The 13,747-nt window shown below is 38.7% G+C and overlaps 1 protein-coding gene across 1 annotated transcript in view; it reads right to left on the bottom strand.

Annotated features, from left to right (window-relative positions):
- The window catches only part of SIPA1L1 (signal induced proliferation associated 1 like 1), a 2,148,853-nt gene extending 2,135,788 nt beyond the window's left edge, over nt 1–13,065 (bottom strand). Inside the window, exon 1 of the mRNA XM_044073855.1 lies at nt 12,353–13,065. The gene's annotated coding sequence lies outside the window, so the exon portion shown is untranslated. The remainder of the gene's footprint in view (nt 1–12,352) is intronic.
- Nucleotides 13,066–13,747: the final 682 nt, after the last annotated feature.

Raw genomic sequence — 13,747 nt, 5'->3', positions numbered from 1 at the left:
CTTTTACAACAACTTAAAGTCTCCCCAAGAAATCACCACAAACTCTTGTCCATACGCATGTTGTCTCCTTATAATCCCTTTCTTTTTTTCATTTTCTTTCAACCCCTTCCTCCCATCCACCCAGGTATTCATACATCATATAAACAACACTTTAAAGCGATTTTAGGCTGTTCTTTTGGGACAGTCCATATAATACTAAAACAGCAATGAAGAAAATTTAATTTAGCACTATAAATCACACCGGTTCAGCCAATTGCACAGTACAATGCAACTTTCTGTACTTGTCAAAATGTTCCTAAAAAGCTGCGTTCAAACGTTCTCACACACAAAATAGTGGGGCCACAAAATGTAAGCTAAACAGATAGGTTATGAAGCTCTGAAAGTATTCACAGTCATACAGGTTGCCGAGATATGATCTGTACCTGGTAATTAAGGTACTATTGGACCTAGTTCTTTCAGAAATGTTTGCTTTGCACAGATAAGCCCATGTGGCTAAACACCTGCACAGCGAACTTGTTACTAAAACAAAAGATAAAGAACAAGAAAGATGGATTAATTCCCTGGCTAAGTAATGCATCTCTTTCTGCTTTTAAGAACTCGCTGGATCATTTTACAGATAAGAAATAAAACAAATGGGAGCCACTCCTAGCTGACTGACAGAGCAGCAGAAAAGGGCTTCCCCATCCTAGGTAGGAGGGCGCAAACTGATATGCTCCCCTAAGGAGAGCTGCGATCTTAAGAAGGGAGTTGCACTCAGACACAATCAGTGAGTGTGGGGCAGGGAAAGGGAAGTGGGCAGGGCATTAAAAATTGTTTTAAAAATCCAGAAGTAAGGACAGATGAAGCAAGCCCCGAGGATGCCTTTAGGCTCCACGACCAGCACCAGCAATGCTGGAGTAAGTTGGGGTGAGAGAAGCATGGTAGGCAGACCCAGAGATAACATGGAGCACAAGGTCACTACAGATGAGGTTGGAGGGGGACCAAAAAAAAGTAGAGAGACAGACAAATGGTATTAATCCAAACTTCTAGAAGATCAACAGATCACACAATTCCTATTTAAACCTACGAATCTTAAGCACCAATTTTTAGTATACTTATCCCATAATGCAAAGGGATATATCCCTTACTGCACCCCAGATGACCAGTGTTTGATTAACAACATGGACTCATCCATTCCAGGAAAGGGAGGCAACATAGCTTGCTGCTTTGCCGACACCTGCAGAAATGCTGCAGTGTGTGTGTGTGTGTGTGTGTGTGTGTGTGTGTGTGTGTGTGCCCACATTACAACAGGTGGTGTGTGCCCACATTACAACAGGTGGACCTCTTGGATGGGAAGTTACACATGCAGAAACACGTGCAAATTTTCCACAGCAGCTATACTACAGCTAGCAAGGGTGCTGCTGCACGGGTCAGCATAGGACAGCCATCCCCCAAATGGCTAAGGTCTACAAAACATCTGCAGCCCATTCTTTCACTGGGGAATAAGCTGGCCAGAGGGCTCGCACCCAGATGGAGGAATGAATGGGTCAGTAATCTGCAGGAAAGGGGCCACTGAATTGATCCTGTGGACCACAAAAATGTTTTTGAAGCCCACAAATGTAACACTAATGAGAAAAACATTTTCTGCTTTTAGCACTAGGTATATTACAGTCTAAAGTGTGAACATAGTTCAGTTGACAAGTCTGAAACCATATGTGAGGAAGACAAATTTACATAGTTATAGGAGGAAATAACCCAGTGTTCCAGAACTGTTTTCCATGACATTTACTTAAAAAAACATTATGCTACAAGTCTCCTAGATACTTGGGAGTTTTGTGTTTTTGGAAAACGGATAACAAATGCTATGTAGTAAAGCAGAAACTGTGTGTGTGTGTCACTTTTTTTTTTTTTTAATTATTACACACAAACTGTGACTGAGTGTGTCTGATGTGTTAGCAGTGTGGCTTTCCTACTGAATCTCCCCTCCCCTTGATTCGTGATTCCTATAACCAATCTAGTATTTTTTTTATATCCCCCCAACCACAGGTTTGAGCTCCTGCCTAAGGTTGCTACAGTGCATGGAAGGAAGCAGGGTACACCAGACTGCCACCACTGCTGTTCAAAACAGCTTGGTTTGTTGGTTATGGTCCCACCACCTTTCTACTGTGTAATGACATCCCTGAAGGCTTAGTGGCAATAATAGGTGGTCTAGAAAGCATTGCCACCCCACGCTTCCAGGCTCGCTCACTTCTTCCAGCCCAGAAGACCCTTCACCTATCAGCCTCTGTCAGAGTTAAGAGAGACCATCATCACAATCTCTCCCTCTCAGGACAGCACTGCCAGAACTTCAGACGCCCAAGCTATTAACTGAATCCAGATCACCTGAGATGTAGTCAGGGCTTTACCCCTGTACACCGCAGTGCTGGTGTTTGTGAGTGGCTTTGTAATGTACGACAGAGCCAATTAGAAAAAGCAAGGTCATTTGACTTTGCAGAACTGTTTTCAGAAAGGGAAATAAAAAGTGCACTTTACTATTTTGTCATTTTTAGAAGTGCAGGATGAAGAAAAATGATGGGAGATTGAAAAGGAGACATGTTAGTGGCTTGATGTTGCAATGTATAGTTTTATCCAAGGAATCTAGCTGAAATAGATCCTGAATATTTTAAGAAATATTAAGGGGGAAACACTACTGGCAAATTTTTGCTAATTTGGAGAATTTTCTTATTTATTTACTTCTAATTATATTGTCAGACTTTCAATTTTTGCTGCAGTCTGTTGGTATATTCAAGGAAGGCAAGTAGTCTATTCTTTTTATATATATGTGTGTGTGTGTGTATACACACACACACACATATATATATATATATATATATATATATATATATATATACACACACATACATACACACACACACACACACACACACACACACACACACACACACACACACACACACACCTACATATACAGTGGATATAAAACATTTACACATCCCTATTAAAATGCCAGGTTTTTGTGATATAAAAAAAATGAGATCACAATAAATCATTTCAAAACTTTTCCCACCTTTAATGTGACCTATAACCTGTACAACTCAATTGAAAAACAAACAAATCTGTTAGGGGGAAAATATAAAAAATAAAAAATGTACAATAAGCTGGTTGCATTGCATAAGTGTGCACACCCTTGAACTAATACTTTGTTGACGCACCTTTTGATTTCAGTCTTCTTGGGTACACACCTGCCATGAATTAAAGAGACTCTGATTAACCCCAAATAAAGTTTTAGGACATTTACTCAGTTGCTTGCTACAGCAAAAGCCATGGTTTGCAGAGAACTTACAAAGCATCAAAGGGATCTCATTGTTGAAAGGTATCAGTCAGGAGAAGGGTACAAAAACATTTCCACAGCATGGAACACACTGAAGACAAATCAAAAAGTGGAGAAAATATGGGACAACGGTGACATTGCAAAGAACTGGATGTCCCTCCAAAACTGATGAAAAGACAAGACGAAAACTGGTCAGGGAGGCTGCCAAGAGACCTATAGCAACACCGAAGGACCTGCAAGAATTTCTGGCAAGTACTGGTTGTGTACTACATGTGACAATCTCCCGTATACTCCATATGTCTGGGCTATGGGGTAGGGTTGTAAGACAGAAGACTTTTCTTACACAGAAAAACATCCAGGCCTGGCTAAAATTTGCAAAACAATAAATCACGTCTCCCAAAAGCATGTGGGGAAAATGTGTTATGGTCTAATGAGACAAAGGTTGAATTTTTGGCCAAAATTCCAAAAGGTACGTTTGACACAAAAACAACACTTCGCATCACCAAAAGAACACCATCCCAACAGTGAAACATTGTGGTGGCAGTATCATGCTTTGGGGCTGCTTTTCTTCAGCTGGAACTGGGGCTTTAGTCAAGGTGGAGGGAATTATGAACAATTCCAAATACCAGTCACTTTTGGCCCAAAACCTTCAGGCATCTGCTAGAAGGCTGAACATGAAGAGGAATTTCAACTTTCACCATGACAATGACCCAAATCATACATCCAAATCAAGAAAAGAATGGCTTCACCACAAGAAAATTAAGTTTGGAATGGCCCAGACCTAAATCCAATAGAAAATCTGTGGGGTGACCTGAAGAGGGCTATGCACAAGAGATGCCTTTGCAATCTGCAATGAAGCGCTTTTGCAAGGAAGGGTGGGCAAATATTGCTAAGTCAAGATGTGCCATGCTGATAGACTCCTACCCAAGAAGACTGAATGCTGTAATTAAATCAAAAGGTGCTTCAACAAAGTATTAGTTTAAGGGTGTGCATTGAACAATTAAGCAACCAGCTTATTGTACGTTTTTTATATGTTTTTCCCCTAACACAACTGTTTGTTTTTCACCTGAACTGTACAGGTTGTAGATCACATTAAAGGTGGGAAAAGTTTTGAAATGATTTATTGTGGTCCCATTTTTTTATACATCACAAAAATCTGGCATTTTAACAGGGGTGTGTCAACTTTTTATATCCTGTGTGTGTGGGTGTATTTATATATATATATATATATATATATATATATATATATATATATATATATATATATATATATATATAGATATATATGAGAGAGAGAGAGAGACAGCGATACATATTGCACAGTCCTGTCCTGAGTTTATGATGTACAAAGATATTAAAAGATCACATATATTTCTGTCTTACATTGATGCAGTGCTGCAGGGACAATGGAATATTACAGAACTCATTTATTCCCAATTTTGACTTTGTTCTAATCAAAAATAATCGAAGGGGTGGCAGATACTGTGCCAATTTAGATTTTTTTGGCCAAGCTTTGTCTTTTCTGCAGTGTACCCTGTAGTCTTAAAATATAAGACTACCATGTCCTTTCTTCTAATGCACAAAAAATGTGCTTAGAATGACAACACAGAATCACTGCTTACCTTACTTTGAGATTCTGTGGAGTATTTACTTATTTATTTAACATTTGTTTACTGGGAAAGTCCAACTGGACACAGGTTCTTTTTCAGCACAGGGCCGGGGAGAAAAGCTTCATGAGTAACAAAAAATGTTCATGCACACATTACAATTAATCTGGGTTGTGTTGTTAAAAAAAAAAAAAAAATATATATATATATATATATATATATATATATATATATATATTGTATTAGTTGCTGGAACTCACATTTAACTCTCTCTCTTTTTCTGCCACTGGTTTCAGTTTTTTTTTCTTTACTCATACTATTCTGTGAACTCCTAAAAACTCACAAGGGTATGATGCCCTACAGGAAGGGACAGACGGCAACTATAAATAAACAACTGTACCTAGTAAAAACAGATGTAAACCACCAGAAACTCAAAAGTTTATGAATACAGTTAAGTAGGAAGGCTATAATGCATTGATACATGGGTTTGGTTGAAAAAATCTTAACACACAAAGATGAAACAGCCAGAGACAGAAATTATTGTGGGATTTCATCCAACTCCAATACAGGCAATGAGGAAGCTGAATAGAGAAACAAGCCATTTTTAATTTTAAATTTTTTTTTAATAATTTTGCCTGAAAAAGAATTTCTAATTAAAGATGAAGCTATCTTTAAAATATGCAACACAGAATCACTGTCTCCTTCCCAGATATGACAAAACTTTTTTTTTTTTTTTTTTTTTTACAACATAGCTGTTGTTTTATTTTTAACCGTGGAATTTCTGATGGTGGAGTTTGAGTTTAATGGCAACATGTATTCATGTTTTTACCCATTTTCTCATTCTCACATACTCCAAGAGTGGTGGTGCTCAAGTTCCCATCTGGTCAACAAATGAGAAACTTGTAGTATCACACAAAAAAATCAGTAAGGAAGCAATTCTCTACATTATATGTTATCAAATGCAAGCTATGCTAGAATTTTAATTTCTTGCAGCAGGATCAGACTTTGGGCAACCTGTCAATATTAATTTTAAATTTAAAACATTCTTAAAATGGCACCACCTGTCTAGTGAACACAAAGACACAAAGTCGTTGCTGTAAACTACTGTTCCCGGGCACAGCCACAGCTGTAATTGTTAGGTCTACAAAAAGAAGCTTTCTTTTTTCAATTACAATGGGGAGAACCTTTCATGCATTCACATTAAACCTTCTCAGCTGTATCTAGTCAACAGGTGGTGACTGGGGGTACAGTCTGCCTCTGTAAAATACTTACTGTTATTTGAGCACAGTAAAATGAACATGGAAGACTGCATATTCATGTGACCATGGACGGCTCTGTCTATTCATGTGAAACGCACACAAGTAATTTCTTTGGATAGAAATGCTTTTAAATGATTAGTGCCTAATATCCAATACTGCCACTGGGATGGGCAGAGCACAGTTATTGCAGCTTCAATGCCTTTGGTTGGCTTGGAGTCTGTTGTTGTGTAGTTATGCATATTGTTTGTGTGCTATGTTTGCACATGAGATTAAAGAAATGTAATTTTGTTCAGCGATGCACTTACTTATGGTCTGAATGACAATAACGTTTACTTAAACTTGACTTTGATGCACTTCAATTTAGTTCTGGAAAAATTAATCAAAGTACCCGGTATGGGAACAGAGCCCACAGCTTTCTGTTCTTCCAGCACAAAATGCTAGTGTAGTACCTCTTGAGCCGCACACACTGATTACATTAAGAGGAGACCACCCCTGGGGATGAAGTGTGGGCTTTCCATATGTTTTGTTGACTCATTTTACAAGTCATGCTACATTCATTTTTGAATATAGACAAGTGTAGCTCAAAACTATACAAACAAACAGAATTTTTTTTTTTTTTACAAGAAGCAAGTTTCTATGTATACTCTCACACCCCTAACCATATACTAAAATCCACAGTCGCAAAAGCAAAAGCAAAAAATCACTGCTGACTGAGCACCACAATATAGATGCATGTTAAACTGCAAGAAAGACATTTGACAAGACTGTAGATATGCTGATGTAGGGCATCATACCAAGAAAAAAAATGTGCTTGTAAAGACTGATGAGCTGTAAGTGTAACAACTAGCAGAGCAGAACAAAAGTAAGGCTATAATTAACTTTACCTAGAATAAATTCTTACCAGACACTATAGAATGCAAATAAGGGGGCCTAGTCAATCACTAGAAATATACAGATTTGTACAGATGAATTTTCCTGCAGTACTGTCTGCCATGTTACACTGCTGCTAAACATTCCCTTATTTTACAAAATTTCTGTGATAGCTATTTACTGGAAGTCTTTCATGCAAGTAAACTTGTACTTCACTTGTTATTTAAATATTTATTTATTTACTGTTAACATCTCTTTTACCATCCAACACACTGCTAGCCCTGCAACTTCATCTTGCACTGGTAACCGTAGTTTATCTCTATTTAAAGGACAAAATTTATCTAAACTCCATTTTAGAGATTTATCTGAAAATGGTACACAATACTGCATTGGTGGTGCTGCGGTAGCGTTGTCGCCTCACAGCAAGACGTTGTCCTCTTCGATTCTCACCTAGAGCGTCTTCTGTGTGGAGACATGTGTGAATGGGCGCACCTTCGTTGAAGGTTGTGCATCAGAGCTGGCAACTCGGCACGTAAAAATCTACTGCCAATCATTAGCGGACCAGAGTTCTGCTGTGGCGACCTCTAACCGGGAAAAGCCAAAAGACACAACATCTGAAAATGGTATATAACACCATGTTCATAACAACCACTTAGTCATACAAGATTATTACCTCATCACTTCTTCTTCTTTCAGCTTTTCCCCGGTTAGGGGTCACCACAGCAGATTACCTGTCTGCTCATGATTGGCAGTGGAGTTTTACAGTGTCGAGTTGCCAGCCCGGCGCCCAACCTTCCACAGAAGGCACACACTCACACCTAGGGCCAATTTAGAGTGTCCAATCCACCTGCAGAATGTCTTTGAGATGTGGGAGGAAACCGGAAAACCCAGAGGAAACCCACGCGACCACAGGGAGAACATTCAGACTCCGCACAGAAGGCTCCCCAGCCGAGGATCGAACTGGATAACCTCTTGATGTGAGGCGCCAACGCTAACCGCTGCACCACCGCGGCCACCCATTAAGGCACTAGTGTCTGACGCAGACAAATCAAAGGAACCAAAGACATCCAGATGAAAGTCAGTGCACCTAATATTATTACCTCGTCACTATTAGGACAATATATTTAGTACACATTTGATTTGCAAATCTGCAAGCAGCACATAAAATGTAAGAACGTAGTGGGAACCCCTGGGTCACCCACTGTACAACCACAACACTGTACTAGTTTATCACTGAAACAAAGATAAAGTCGTTAAATTACACCTGCTTATCTCTTGCTTTTTCATCCACACCCCCGCACCATATTTTATATATACACACACATATATATATATATATATATAAAAACACACACACACACACACACACACATATACAAACACCCATCAAGCCCAGAGAGATGTCAGAAAGCCATTGGGATCACAAAGCCATTTCCATGACTGGCAGTAAGGAAGGGTATCCATAGACCAAAACAACAGTGAGGCCTGAATCCAAATGTATGTGGCGCATGAGCCTGTGTGTCTGTGGCAGGGCTCTGCTATGCTTACAAGTTACAAACACACTTAAACATTGTAGTTGGCCAGGGAGATTTTTGCAGTACCTAACAAATTAAGACAAACGATCCTCCACACAAACCATTTAAAGACAATTGCTGCAGGCCAATAGTTTATGTTTTTTCCTCCTTAGTTCCCTCCTAATTAGTAACAAGGTGCTTGCAAAATTAATTTGTACATACCACTGTGTACTAATAGTTTTAGAAAATAGTTACTTGCTATTAGGTTAAAAAAAACCAGATGATTTTAATGTCAAATGTAGATCCAGGATTAAAAATGAGGGTAAACTAACCCACAAATTCTAACCCTTTGAGCTGCTTTAGTCCATAAAAAATATTTTACCAAATGTGGACTCTACACATTTTTCAAATGCTGAAAATCGGTTGTACTGGGACTCCAGTGAAAAAGAACATATATAATCATCCTCTCATAAAGTTTCAGTAACAGAGAGACAGATTTAATCTGTGTCTTTCGGCTTTTCCCAGTTAGGTGTCGCCACAGCAGAAATCCGGTCCGCTAATGATTGGTAGTTGATTTTTACATACCTAGTTACCAGCTCTGACGCACAACCTTCAACGAAGGTACGCCCATTCACGCATGTCTCCATGCAGAAGACGCTCTAGCTAAGAATCAAACTGGACAGCGTCTTACTGTGAGGCGACAACGCTACCACACCACCACCACCATGGGTTTGAGAGTCAGATTTAATAAACACTGAATTTTCTTGGATGTAAAAGCTGCTAGAACCAGTAACATCTGTCCATATCCTCAGCAACTGAATGATGTGCATTTGTTTGTACTTAAAAGCTTGGTATTTTCCGAAAATTCTTAACTAGCTTAATTGTCCCACACATCTTTAACTACTCCACAGTCTACTCAAGAAAGGCTAGTAGTAAAACACCACTTTGATTAATATATATATATATATATATATATATATATATATATATATATATTATACACCCACCATTCCTAAAATGCTTTCCTTCTGTCTTTCAAAATGTTTTTTCTTTTGAAATATGATGCTCATTTATAATCTTAACATGCTTAAATGGTTCTACCCTATATCCCCTTGACGTTTTTTTTCTTCTTTTTTGATGATGTATATATTTAAGCTCTTCTAATCCTGTCTTTACATGGCTTCTGGATAAAACTATGCTCCATTTCTGTTGCCCCCCACCTACTTTTCAACCTCTCTTATGAAGATGACAAGGGTCTTATTAGACATGTAAAAAATAGAATACAGATAGAGGACAAGTTTTTGGTTGGTCGATTGGTTGTTATAGTTAAGGATGACAATATTCCCCATGAATCCCAATAACTATAATAAACTTTAATATTTGTTACACTCCTTGTTTGTAATCTTTTAACATCTTCCAAAAGCATTATCCCAAGTTTCATCTAATGTTATATACCTCAGGCACAGATAATCAGGAAAATGCATCACACATGTATACAACGAAAAATCATTCAAAGTAGCATCTCCCTGTGTGATCAAGTGATGTGTTTTTGTCACGTATCTGGGGAAGTCTGAGGACAAAAAAAAAAAAGTACAAGTAGAACTAGATGTTTTGCCGTGATGAAGTCTTGTAGAGTGAAAAATTACATTTATTTTGATAAACTATTATTCGGTATTCTAGTTTCAGTGTGCCATTCAGTTTACTTTTATTCCTACTCTTCCAATCAAACTGTGTACTGCGCTTAGGCAACTGTTTTACAGGTGCATCATTTCTGTAAACTCACCCCCACACACATTTTTCAGTCTTTTTACACCATCAAATTGTGAAAGGTTACAAAACTGCAGGCAGAGCTGCAAGTGTAATGTTTCATCCAACTCAGTGCAACGATCAGGTTACATATTTGCAATGTCCTCCTGCTAGAAATTTGATTTTCTTTTGGTCTTTTACCCTGCTGACTTCAAGCTAATCATCTATTTGCTTGTGCGTCCATCATGATGCAGGAGTAGATTATTATTATTATTATTTTAACAAGGACTCTATTCACCTGTATCTTGGAATAAGCAAGCAACAACCTAGCCAACAGACTGTACTTTGGTTTTGTATGGGCCGTGGCCCCCATAACAGAACTGTTCTGCCTCCAAGAGCTCAACAGTTTGTGCGCTTCCCCACCAGAGAAAACGTGGCACTGGCTGAAGGACTCCCCATTCTCTTTATACAGCCCTAACATCCATTAAGTTCCTTCTCCTCTAGCTGGTCTTCTAGAGTACACACCACTATCCAACAACTTTTAAACCTAGACACTGGTTGTTCAGTCAGATGCCTGCACTTGTCAGCATCACGTTTACCCTTCCTGCTTAAGAGCCAAATGGAAAACAGACTTTTAAAGCAACCTTGTTTTTTTTTTTTCTTGAGAGGAGACATCAGTGAAACACTATCTAACCACAGTATGATTTCCTGAACCTTGAAGCAACAGTCAAGACATTGTACCGCATTACTTATGAGCTTCACTTTTTACCTACTGTTCCCACCGTTGAATATATACTACCACATACTAAACAACCTAAAACTACGTTACTGTCTTGCTCTCCCAGTGTCCTGCAAAAAAAGGACACAGCAGGCAGATTAGCCATTGCCTCTGGACACAAGCAAAGGAACTCTCTCGTTCCTCAGATCTTTGCCTCTTGCTTGCTTCTCTTAATGTTTGCTCCAAATTGTTTTACAGAAGTTCTTAATGGCACTCTTTCTTCTGGTTGGTGAGATGTGCTAAAGCACATAACAGAGAAAAGGTAAAATGCAGACACCAAGGACTCCAATATTATGCAGTCTCAACAACACATAGTGGGGAAATGTCTGTGGTCTGCACTCGAGATATGGCTGATCCACTTATCTAGACAGTGGTCCTAGGTCATGCCCATACAATAAGTTCTTAGCAGGTTTTGCTATGTAAATTAAAAAAAAAATAATGAAAAATGAAAAGAGGCAAGTGTCCAGGTTATCCCCCTGGGAAACTAGCTGACATAAGTCTTGGTTTATGAATCATAGCTAAGCTGCTAAGGACAGGACTACTATCACAGCTGGAGATTATTAAATTAATGTTCTAACAGCAGGAGCACACAGGATGTTCATAAGATGACGATCTTGTTTCCATGTGAAACAAAAAAGCAGCACCTTCTAAAACATTTAAGCAATGCTGGAAGAAGTGCCAGTACGTATGACACAATACTTTACAGCTTTCCTGTTTTGCATTTAAAATAAGTGATCAAACTTGGGTGTTAATAGGTGTATTACACACATGCTTTTTGATCACTGTCTAACTGGTTAGATCAGTACATCAGCTTCACAGGTTGGTTGCATCTGTTTTCCAAAACATACCTTCCTAGCAGAATTATGTACTTTTTCATCACGAAAAGCTGGTTAATTCTTAACATGAATCAAATTTAGAAATGTTAAAACACAGTAAATAATCACCAAATAATGTGAGTTAAGCTGTGTACATAGCTACTTCTGCATTATACTTTTGCCTGTATTAGAAAGAAGATTATGTACTACTATTTCCATGTATCAATAAGTGTTCTGTTTGGAGCTTTTTCTCCCTGGGCCTCCCCTGAAAAAGGGCTCAGGCTCAGTCAAACATACCCGGTTAATAAATGCCAAAATTAACAAAAATAAATAAAAGTACTGAAATGCAGGCACTGAACTGATGAGAGCCCCACCCCCCACCACCCCCACCTAGATACACGCATGCAAAATCACTTGAAAAGTTTCAGGACTTGCTTTCATTTTAGAACTCACCGAGCTGTTTTCCAAGATGCCTTTAAAAATCACGGCTAATGGTGGTTCATTCCCAAGCCTCCAGAAATGAAAAAAGGACATAAAACGAAGTGCTCAGAAGTACGCTCCTCCTTCCTACCCCATTGCACTGCAATGGGATGTACTTTGCAGAGTTTATGCATTAACATTCCATATTTCCATTACCAAGGTGGCATTAAAAAAGGGAACATTCCACATCTTTACACTGACAGCAAGCATCCTCTCAAAAGAAAAAAACTGATAAAAGAAATGTGTTTTTTCTCCCTCTCTCTCTCTCTCTCTCTCTCTTCAAACAATAAAAATTCTGCAGCTAGTTCCTGCCTTTTTTTTTTTTCCTGGAACTGCAGACTTCACTGTGTAGGTCACAGAAAGAAGAAATTCCTCCACATCAGGGCTCAGAAGGCGTATCTAGCGATGCAGACATGCATTAGAGTAGAAGGTCACCATATTTATTTATATTTTCATACAGAAGCTGGATTTTCTTCTATCTGAAATGTGTTGTTCTTTTATTCTGCAAGCACCTAATCAAGTTTGCTTCCACAGGCTAACCCTCCCCCGACCACAACTTGATTCGCCATCTCAACTGTAAAAGAAGACAAAGTTTTCTCTGTGTGGGATGCTGCAAGTCTGAATTTTTCACGTCCGGACATCACTTCCTGGCCAACAGAGAAGCCATTGATAAGAATCTGGCAAAGGTAGCAACTCTTGCTGTAAAAGACTTAATCAAGGACTGGAGGCGGAGTTCAGGGGGAAGGGGAGGGGGATGGGTGAGTCAGAAACAGGAACCAAAAAACAAATAAGAGACACCTGCTGCCTGGACAGGGAAAAGCCAGATGTTTAGAGAGAAACTGCACCTTCAGTCAGTTACATAAAGGAAAAACATTCTACTCAGGAGACTTCTTGGCAGAGCTGCACATTTCTGAGTAGAATTCATGTAAATGTAGGTGTATATGAGAATACAAAGTTATTTTACTGGTGCAGAATAAACAATCATTAAACTGAGAAGACGCAGGCATACAGAACACTGTATGGTGTAGATATACTACTAATGCACAGAAAAATGCAAACATATGCAGACATATGTAAGCACTGAACTCTTCAGGTTGTAATGCTGGAGGAAAGAAAAAACACTTTTAAATTACGAAATATATTTTCTGCAGGTTTAGACTCAAAAGATGCACATATCTCAGTGTTTAGAATAGTGTTGAAATGTACTGCAATAAGTTGTACTGAACTCAGGAGTATAAATTCTTGTACATAAACAGTAAATTAAATCATACCCGATTTAAAGCTGGATTTCAGCTGTGCGCTGATGGATTCTGCAAGTGTTGTATCATTTACAAGGAAGGTTTAACTTCACATGGAATCACTCCTCAC

Source organism: Protopterus annectens, chromosome 6.part0, assembly GCF_019279795.1.
Source record: "Protopterus annectens isolate FY-2018-M chromosome 6.part0, PAN1.0, whole genome shotgun sequence".
Taxonomy (NCBI): Eukaryota; Metazoa; Chordata; order Ceratodontiformes; family Protopteridae; genus Protopterus; species Protopterus annectens.
This window is presented reverse-complemented; position numbering and strand designations above follow the sequence as displayed.